Source organism: Sciurus carolinensis, chromosome 2, assembly GCF_902686445.1.
Source record: "Sciurus carolinensis chromosome 2, mSciCar1.2, whole genome shotgun sequence".
In the NCBI taxonomy this organism is placed as follows: Eukaryota; Metazoa; Chordata; class Mammalia; order Rodentia; family Sciuridae; genus Sciurus; species Sciurus carolinensis.
Genome location: NC_062214.1, coordinates 161160851 through 161171389, shown reverse-complemented (window position 1 = coordinate 161171389; position 10539 = coordinate 161160851). Strand labels below are relative to the sequence as shown.

The window sequence follows — 10539 nt, the reverse complement described above, 5'->3', positions numbered from 1 at the left end:
AATTTGGAGCAACATAAATGTCCATCTCTAGGGGAACTATTCAATAAGGCATGCTTCATTCATGCAATAGAGTAAAATGCTGCTGTAACAATAAAGCAGCTCTTTATGAATGCACACAGAATATCTTCAAGATATATTGTTAAATGAAAATATCAAGATGCAGGACAGTTTGTGTAATATGCTATTCTTGGTGTAAAAATTTTTTTACCAAAGAACATATTGTGTACTTATATTTTTGAATATGTCTATGAGAAAACAGAACTTGGTTTTCCTCAAGGATAGGGAATTCCATTGCTGAGGGCAAAGGGTAGGAGGGAGATTTCTGACCATATACATGGTGAATGGTACATGTCAAACTTTAATCCATATGACCATATTTCCTATTAAAAATAAATTATAAAATATCTTTAATTATAAAATAACTAAACTTGTTTTTTAAACTTGGATAGAGGGTCGTGTGCTAGAGAATGGATTTCCATGAGGTGGGAAGGATACCAGAGGGCCTCAATGGCTTTTAAAAAATATCTAAATTCTGCACTTTATTTTATGTATTTTTAATTTTGTTTTTTAATTATGGCTTTAATTATATAAATTTGTGACTTCCAAAGATTATAGTTCAAGAGTTTCCCCAATGCAGTAAAGAATACACACGCACACAGGCCTCTTCAGACTATCAGTGTTTCCTCCCAGGCCTTAGCTATAAAAAGCTTTTCTCCTTCACTGCTCTCACAGAGTCACATATTTCCTGCCTCTCAGCTGCCTGTGCTTGCTGATGTCTGACCTGAATGACCTTTACAGAGTCAACCAAGATGAGAGGCGGCCCCAGAGTCTTCTGGAGCCTCCCTTTGAAGGCCCGGTGTTGAGTAAGGTGTTGGTCTACTGAATGCACATATGTACTTGTGTGCTGTTTAGTGTGTCTGTGATGTTTCTTTTTTATGAGTTTTCTGAGTTTTCAGTCACTGTATTTAACTCCTCGTCTCAAACTGGTGCTCCAGAAACTTCTCATTTTCCCTAACGTTTTCAGCTTTGAGGAATCTAGTGATCACCCTTTTAAAATTCTGCTTTTATTGTCTTTGACAAGCTCTCACTGTAACTGTCGTTTAGCATGGTTTTAGAACTCACCTTCGTTCTAGTCTCAATCTTCCCTAACTAGCTCTGGGCCTAGTCCTGGTTCTAGTTTCAGCTCTTTATTAACAGCTATGTTAACCACCAACAGGTCAATTAATATTTTTAGCACTCATCTATAAAAATAGGGGACTGAAATAAAAGGTCTTTAGGTCTTCCCACATCTAAAACTCTGACTCAGAGGAAAAATTCTCTCCCCTACCACACCTCCAAAGTAAATAAGTTGACTTTGTTCTTTCTTTTAAAATTGGCAGCCATTATTCTAAAAAGCTTAAGTGGTCTATGGAATAAGAACTTTCAGTCCAAATAGACCAAATAAGCACGTGGGATGGAACACAGTGAACCCTGGTGTTCAATCCCCAATACCAGGAAGAGAAAAAGAAATATATACACATATATTCATATATGCATGTATGTGTGTGTGTGTATGCATGTGTGTGAGTGTGTGTGTGTGTTTCTTTCACTGGGGGATTCCCACAGTAATATTTTGAAAAAAATATTTTTCTGGTACTGGAGATTGAACAGATATATTACTTATAGTATTTATAATTGAACTGATATGTACACATATATATGTCAGAAAAAGCACAGGTAAAAATTATATGATTTTGGAGTGAGCAATACCTTTCTGATTCAATAATAAGAAACAAAAAGAAAATCATTGATCCATTGACCATTTAAAACAAAACAAAACTATGTGTCCAACCCATACACTCAAATTACAAAAAACTGAAAAAAGAGTTTGCATTCTATTGGACAGCAAAGGGTTAATTCTGAATTATGAAAAACACTTAGAAATTATGGAAAGGTAAAATATAGTTGAAACATACCCAAATTACACAAAAATGAAAAAAACAAATGGCCAATAAATATGAAAAATATTTCACCTTACTTGTAATAAATGATGTGCTGTCCAAAATCAAATGAAAAAACTTTTTAACCTATAAAATTGAAAAAGTTTAAAAGAATGATAATAAGCAGTGTCGACAAGGGTGTGAGATAATTGGTACTTTCATATACTTAAAAGAGAAGATAAATTGATTCAAAGTTTCTGGAGGGCAATTTGGCAAATTGATACAGCATTTTAAAATGTGCACACTCACATTAAATGTTCACATCTAAGAATTTATCCTAAGGAAATAGCAGAATAAATACACAAAAATGCCCATCCAAAAATGTTCCTTAGTGTGTAATTTATCATAAAACAATGGCAAAGTTAAATATTTGTCAAAGGAGAATGGAAAGAAACATACTAGTTTAAAAAGATGGATAGAGATATAATCAATATATTAAGTGACACAAAAGATTGTACAGTGGATTATACACAATATACAATGGAATGCATTATGATCATATTTTACTATGTATTTTAAAATCTGAATAACAAATATTAATAGCCATCATCTCTGGAGGTTTCGAATAACAGGCAATTTTTACTTTCTTGTGTATGCTTATTTGTATTTTCTGATTATTCATAAATAATGAATGTTCATTAGTTTTATTATTAGAAGAAAAAATAAAACCATATCCATTGTCCCAAACTCACAAATGATCCTTAGAGATTAAAAAAAAAAAAAACTACAGATGAGTGATGCAGATATTTCTGTGACATGGTTTTCGTTTCCATAGTAAAGTGAACGTAGAAATAATAGCCAAGATTAAACTTCTGTGTCTGTCAAATGTCTCAGCGAGATTTACTTCCTCTATTCAGATGGAAAGCTGAATTTTCCAGTGAACTTCCACAAAGTTGCCACTTCACTGGGGGGTTCCAGCAATAATATTTTGAATAACATCTGTCATGGAAATGATCTTTGATTTACATTTTCCATAAAGAAAAGGTGTCCAAGGTAGAAGCAGCATCCAGTTTTGTTTGTCCATTTTTCTCCTTTTCTTTATCCACTTTACCACCAGTATCTTTCCTTTCTTCCTTCGCCTTTCTCCTTTCTTCTTTTTCTTCTCCCTCCCTTCTCCTTCTCTCTCTTTCTTCCTTTTCAGTTATTTGCTTATCAAGCCTTTGCTGAGAATTTTCGAGATGCCAAGCACTGTGCCCAGCTCTGAAAGCAACTTTGGAATCATTGCAGGAGCACGGGGACCAGGACTTTCCCAGCTCCCTGAAGGGAATGGCAATTCCAAGGCAAAGTGGTAATACCAGGACATTGGGATTTATTTTTACCTACTACTGAAATACTGGGATTGATATTGTTATTATATTATATTTTTAAATATCCAGAAATGATTAGATTTAAAGCATCATGAAATAACATGTGCAGTAACTTTCAAAAGTATCCATTCATAGCACACTTTACAAACCTGTTATAAAACAGGAAAGCAAATGTGTCCATTTATGAAAATGGACACTTTGAATATACAGTGCTGTGCTGTTACAAATTAGCAATCAAATGTACAATATTACATTAAAAATAAGTTCTCATAAAATGAAATTTAATTAGCTTTTTAAAACAATCTTTGAAATATCATAGTAATATTATTTGATTTTAAAGAGTACAATTTTTAAAAAGAGGGTGTTTTGATGATGTCATTGTTGAGTTGCCAGCATATTTCTATGCAAATTTTTCCAACTGATGAAAGTACTTTTTCCAACTTTGTGCTGGGGAGTGAACAGTGAGGGGATATTATAGATTAAATTATTGTCCTCTAGTGCAGTCATCTTCAAATATTTCTTGCTTGTCTGGGGACTCTAATGAGTTGAGTGTGCGTGTGTGTGTGTGTGTGTGTGTGTGTGTTTATGGCACATATATGGTGCCTGGTGAGTATGTGTGTGTGTGTGTGTGGGGTCTGTGCATATGTGGTCGTGTGTGTTGTGGGTGACAATTGAGTGTGTGCATGTGTGTGTGTGTGTGTGTGTGTGTGTGGATACTGTGTGGCATATGTACATGTATGGTACATGTTGAGGATCTGTGTATGTGTGTGTTTTTGGCATATGTGATGAGTATGGATGATCATATGTGCCCTCTCTGCACAGAATAGGCACGTGGCCCATGTGTGCATGGTGTGTGCGCTCTGTGGGCATCTTGGGTGGGGAGCTGGTAGAGACTGGCCAAGTGCTGACCTTACTTTTTGAATCAGTATATGGATTTCTCTCCAGCTAATCTCAGCTGACTCTGGCCAGGAGGCTGAGTTGGGTGCTTTGCTTCAGACCTGCAGGGACAAACTGCCATGAGACCAATACTATTCTGCGAGGCCCGAGGACTTAAGGGGGTGTCAGCCTCCAAGAAGAGGGCATGTCACCAGCCTGTCTAGAAAGGAGGCTCCACAAACTCTGGGCAGCACCCAGGGAAGTCAGAAAGTCAGGGTTGGAAGGTATCAGAATCTCCAGCCCAGCACCTGTCAGCAGGAGGATTTTGCATTTAAATGGGTAGCAAAACCAACTTGCTGGATAATAAGATTTTTTTGAAGAACAGGAGAATTCCAAATAGAATAGGAATAAAACACAGCATGCACTAGTAAGGATAAGTATAGGTCCTGGAACTTTTTTCCATTCGTGTGTATGCATGCACATGCTGTATTATAATGTAAGATGACTTTGTCAACATCAGTCGTGGTTATTTCACGTTTTTATTTTACAGTTTGCAAACAGAGGGTACCTGAGGTAAAATGATCTGCCTTCTGAGGTCACAGCATAATAGTGACAGGAACGGAATCTTTCCGTTACAGCCCATGTACTAAGAGCCAATAGTGAGTCACTAGAAAGGACCAGAATAATAACTTCTCTCTTCCTTTAATGGAAAATAGTACTTTTTTTGAAATACTATTGCTTCTCAAAACATTCAAACTTCTCGCACTTGCCAAATGAGAAAACTGAACATATTGACTGGCGTTTAAGATCCCCTCCCACTCTGAAAATGCTAGAGTTTTACGATATTTAAGGAGGTCAGTGTGAGAGAAGGTAGGTGACTCGTCTGTGGTCAGCAGAAAAACAATTTTTATCTAGACACAGTGAACATGAGTTCAAGACTCCCCTGTCACTGTGGGCCCCAGGCAATCACTGGACATTGTCCCCACTGTGACACACTCTCTCTACTTCACAGCTACTCTGTGGGAGTCAAGTGTGACCCTGCATGTGAGATGCCTAGGAAAGCCTCAGAGTGAGGCAAGAGCAGCTACTGGTGATCCCCACAGTACCTAATCTGCTCACTTTCTCCCGCCTTGGAGCCAGTCTTTATAGGACCAGGTATGGACACCTGAGACCAACCTTCACATGCCTACACAAGATGACTTCATGTACTTCTTACCCTTCCAAGAATGATGATGATCAACTATTCTGCATTTAAAGGATTCGAAAGATAAACATGCAATGAAAAGATTCTCCTAGGAACATTAAAATCAAAACAAAACCTTGGACTGAATGAAACATTATGCACCACCTTTGTCAGTCATTGTGCCTGCCCACGCAATCGTCCTTGTAGTCAGAACATCCTGCCCATCTCTCCAGTCTCTCTCTTGGCCATGGTCCCCATCACTGCCAGATCCAGACACACTGGCCTTCCTTGTGATCTACAGACATTTCATGACTCATGTTTGCCTTGGTATGCACTGTTCCTCAGTCTGAAAACTGTTCCATTCTCCATTTTCCACTAAATACACTTGTTCAGCCTTCAAATTGTGACTCAACTGTTACTTCTCAGAGGCCAAGTTTAGTTTCCAGGAATGAGCTCCCGTGAACCTTGCCTTGAGGATTTCTAGTTATAATTTTACATTTTTTGCATGGATTATTTGATTTATGCTCATCTCCTTTACCAGCCAATAAACTCCATGACAGTAGGGAGGTTCTTACCTCTGACCAAGTCCCCAGCACCAAGGACAGCACATGGTCAAGTGCTCAAGAACTAAATGTGGCATAAACAAACACACCTGCATGTCTATGGCTCTTACTCAGAAGATATCTATATCCCGCCTACTTGTAATCAAATGCTATTCACAGGTGATGTGACAGCTGCTGAATCAATAAGGCAGATCCTGAGTGACTTATTTCAATATCTTCAGTATGACCAAAGATTATTCTTCCAGAGAACATCAGCCTCAACCTGAACCTTTTTTTTTTTTTTTTTTTTTTTGCTGTGCTGGGGATTGAAACCAGGGCCTTATGCATATGAGGCAAGCACCCTACCAACTGAGCTATATCCTCAGCCCCAACCTGAACCTTTTAATTGCACAAAGATTCTGTATTCTCAATGGGTATGTTTTGCAGTTTTCTGAATATATATTTTAGACATTGAAAGTTCTTCCTGCTGCCCTTCAACCCCTCAGTGGCTGAAGGAAGAAGGAAAGTTTGCTGCCTCCATTTTCTTTCTTTCACTGCATACAGTGGAGACTCAAAAAGTCTGTTGGCCTTGGTCTGGTCAGTACTACCCTGTTGCCTGAATTCACTGTGTACCTACCTAGGAAGAAGAGTTTGGGTACTTGCTATGAAATATTTCAGAAAGAACATTTGTATGGCATTTCACAAATACTCCTGCCTCTGTTGCCTGGTTTTAGCACCCCAACACCATCGTGAGAAGGTGGTTCTCTTCAAATGTCACAGGTGATGAAACTCAAAGGCTTAGTTCTTGTTCAAGGTCACAGAGCAAGTACTTTGGAGAGTTGAACTTAACTCCAGCTCTTTTAATTTCAGTGTTGTATATTAATAGATAATACCCCTTTGTTAGTCATATTTCACAAATTTTGTAATACATCATTACTATTCCTTGTACTTTATGACACTTCTTGTTTTTCCAAATATTGCTACATTAATTCATGTGATACCCACAATAACTTCTTGAAGTATTCATCTAATTTTTACGGATAAGTAACCAAACTGGGAGTGATGAATGACAATTAATTAGCAGAATGACTTGCGACAAAGTTCAATTCTCTGTTCCCCATGTGACAGAATAAAGTAGACAGAATAATGACTCCCAAAGATGTTTTAGCTTCCCAAACCTATGAATACTTTACCTTACATGGCAAAAGGACTTTGGAGAAGTGATTAATGTAAGAACCTTGAGATAGGAAGATTATCCTGAGTTATCTGGGTGGGACTTGTGTAATCACAAGGGTTCTTACAAGAGGGAAATGGGTGGGTCAGAGTCCGAGAATGATATGTGATGATAGAAACACAGACATAGAGAGCGAGAGAGAGACAGAGAGAGAGAGAGAGAGAGAGAGAGAGAGAGAAATATATATATTTAACATGTATATATCTAATATATATAATTTAATATATAAAATATGTAGATATAAATATATATTTAATATATATTATATATAATTTAATATGTAAGTTAAATTATATAAATAAAATACATAAATTTTAATATATAAAATATAGAGATATAAATATATATTTAATATATATCATGTATAATTTAATATATTAAAAAATATGTAGAGAGAGAGGGAGAGATTGATTTGTGGATGCGATGCTCCCAGCTTTGAAGATGGAGGGAGGGTCCACAGGCTGTGGAATGCAGGTGGCTTCTAGAAGCTGAGAAGGGCCAGGAGACAGAGGATTCTCTGTAGCCTCCAGAAGGAATGGAGCCCTGCTGACACCTTGCTGTTAGGACTCTAAGATGACACATTTGAGATGTTTCAAGCTACTAAGTAGTGGTAATTTGTTAATAGCAGCAATGGGAACCTAATACACTACTCCAAACAATGATTAACTTCAGCAAGTAAGAAGAAAATCAGCTACTTGTGGGGTACTCTAAATCCCAGGCCATGAGGGGGCCAGGGCAGGTCAGGGACAGGCCTTAGGTGGCAAAGAAAGGTCAGTATGCTACAAGCCTGCTGAGGGAGATGTGGACCCCGCCATCTTCACTAGTTTTCCAGTTGCCTCCCCAGGATATAGGGACTAGACTCCAAACTCCCTGACCCAGTCTACTTCCCCACCCTGGTCTCTCCCCGAAACTCACCACACCAGAGACCATCTTCTTCCTCTTGCTAGAAGGGTCAGCACTTCCTTCTTCTCTGCTTGAAATGCTCTCACCCTGGAATCTCACATGGTACCTTCTCATCACCTCTGCAGAGAGCTTTTACCTGACTCCCTCCCCAAAGTGCCCCCAGTCATTCTCTACTGGGTCAACTCCTCTTATTTCATAAATTACACCTATCCCCATCTGAGACTATCTTCTTGATTGTTTATCCGTGTGGTCTGTCCCCTCATTAAAATGTACACTCCGCGAGCACTACCAGGCCCACAGCTGCATCCCGTGTTTGGGATTGTTTACCATTCAATAGGTATTTGTCATGTGGGTGAACATAGCTCAAGCCAGTAACACTGGGGTTTCTGCAACCAAATCTCTAGCCCTTCAAGAGGAGTTTCTGCTTAGGCATGCACACTGGGGAACCTTAGATTCTTTTCTGTATAGGGTTCCTAACTCTCCTTAGATAAAGCCTTGGTTCTAACTGAGAAAGAGAAAAGCAGCCCCTGGGCCAGAGTGTGCTCCTGGTAAACATAAGTATTTCCATAGGGCACCTACATCAGACACAGCCACCTGGTGACCACAATGGAACAATAACCAAACAGAATAAAATTACTCCATAATCAGGTCTACACCCAGACCAAAATAAGAATATTGTTCAAATCCCTAAGTAACCAACAAGGCCTCTTTCCTGGCTAATATGAGTGACTTCTATTTCTTAAGCAATAATAGCTTTAGCCTCACCTTGTTTCTCTTGCCTTGCAGGTAAGAATGACTAAGATACCCAATCATATAATTGTACATGTTTCCTGATAATATCCAGTCCTCAGCAATGTCCCATTTCCTTGAACCCTCCCCAATATCACCCAACCCCCAATCCTATAATGAGTTCTTTATCACTTTCTCTAATTGAGATACCCCATGGCTCCCCATTGCAGCTAACTAGTCAGTAAACTCGACATTGTTCAATGCCAGGATCCCCTGATGTCTTTGGCTGGAGGGATTTAGTAGCATAGACAGGAAGGTAGACCCATTTTTCCCCCTGTTTTGTGGAGGAGAAGTTGTACTTGAGCCAGCTAGAAAATCCTGAACTATTTGCCAATGCAATAATAATGCTGGGTGCCTACTGGATGCATATTAGCAACTCGCACAAGGCAGGAGTTGGTGAGGTTTCTGGTGGAGCTGCTTTCTTACACACACAGGCTTGAAGGGGCCCTGTTGATGCACGTAGAGCCTGCCAGGCTCACCTCTGGGCTGCCTCAGCCCAAGACCCAGCCATATCCATTGCTGATCTACCCAAGGCAGTCTCCTGGAGGCAGGTTCAAAGCCCCTCCCACTTCCACTTCAACCTGTTCCATTCCCCATACTTCTTATGTATCCACCTCAAACTCTCCTTCCTGCCTAAACTAATCCACTCCACCCCACCCTGTCAACCTCACACTCACAGCCTCATCTCTCTCACAGGTCTGTGCATCCAGGCCAGCTGGGCTCAGGCCTCTTCCCTCTTTCAAAGTTCTGCTTGATGATTAACTCACAGTTTTCCCAACTTCTTCTCAGTTCAGCTCCATTAGCTCCCCAAGCTTGGAGCAGCTGCTCTCAACATTTACCAAGGGAGCTCAGGTTACAGTGGCGGTTGGACTGATTTATGGGGTTTAGGTGTTTGACTGTGATGGGAATGGGGTTCCCATTGTTCATCTCCCCATCTAGAGCCTCAGCTCCTCCAGGGTGTAGGCCACACCTGCCAGGTTGTTTTTTTATTACTTCCTCCCAGAATCTGGAGCCTGAATCCAAAAGGGTGAGTGCCCAGCACTCAGCAGGCTATGTCTTGCTGTAAGAGAAAGTCAATCAAGACAATGTTTTTCTGTGGAGTCGTAGAATAATACTTCTTAGGTGACCTCCCGTCCCACTCCCAGGGCAACTTCCATACCCCAGCTTCCAAGAAGGTGTCAGAGGAGCTACTTTCAGAGATCCTGGAAGCACATCCACTATCTTGAATAGCTCAAGTTGTCTGCTCTTAACTCTGAGCTTCATGAATTTCTCTGCACAAAACACTGATTTTAGATTAGTTTTCTTTCTATCCCTGTCTCACCAGCTCAGGGATCAGCTGACTCCCGTCAGGCATGAAAGTTAATCTCTGATGTCCTTCCAAATACCTACGACTCCTCCCAGGGCAAGGTCAAAGTTACATCTTAACATACATTTTTTTTTTTTTTTTAAATGGGAACACATTGGGATAAAAGATGTTCTGCCACCATCTTAAACAGAACCACATTAACCTAAATGCACAGTTGGAGGGAAATGTCCAAAATAGAAAATTAAGTAAGAAAAGCAAAGATTGCAAAATAACGTATACACCATGAACTCATTTTTATAATCTCATATGTTTAACATGGTTTTTATATGTAGGGAGAATTAAAAGGATATTTGCCAAACTCTTGTATAGTAGGAGTTATGAGGGTACTTCCAATATTTAGCTTTTCTAAATTGTTTCAAT

The 10539-nt window shown here is 39.4% G+C and overlaps 1 long non-coding RNA gene across 1 annotated transcript; it reads left to right on the top strand.

Moving 5' to 3' along the window:
* The first annotated feature begins 224 nt into the window (after positions 1-224).
* Positions 225-6148, top strand: LOC124976930 (uncharacterized). Its single transcript, XR_007107085.1, has 3 exons — positions 225-863; positions 3121-3267; positions 5175-6148. It is a non-coding gene; the product is annotated as an uncharacterized LOC124976930 (long non-coding RNA).
* The last annotated feature ends 4391 nt before the right edge of the window (positions 6149-10539 follow it).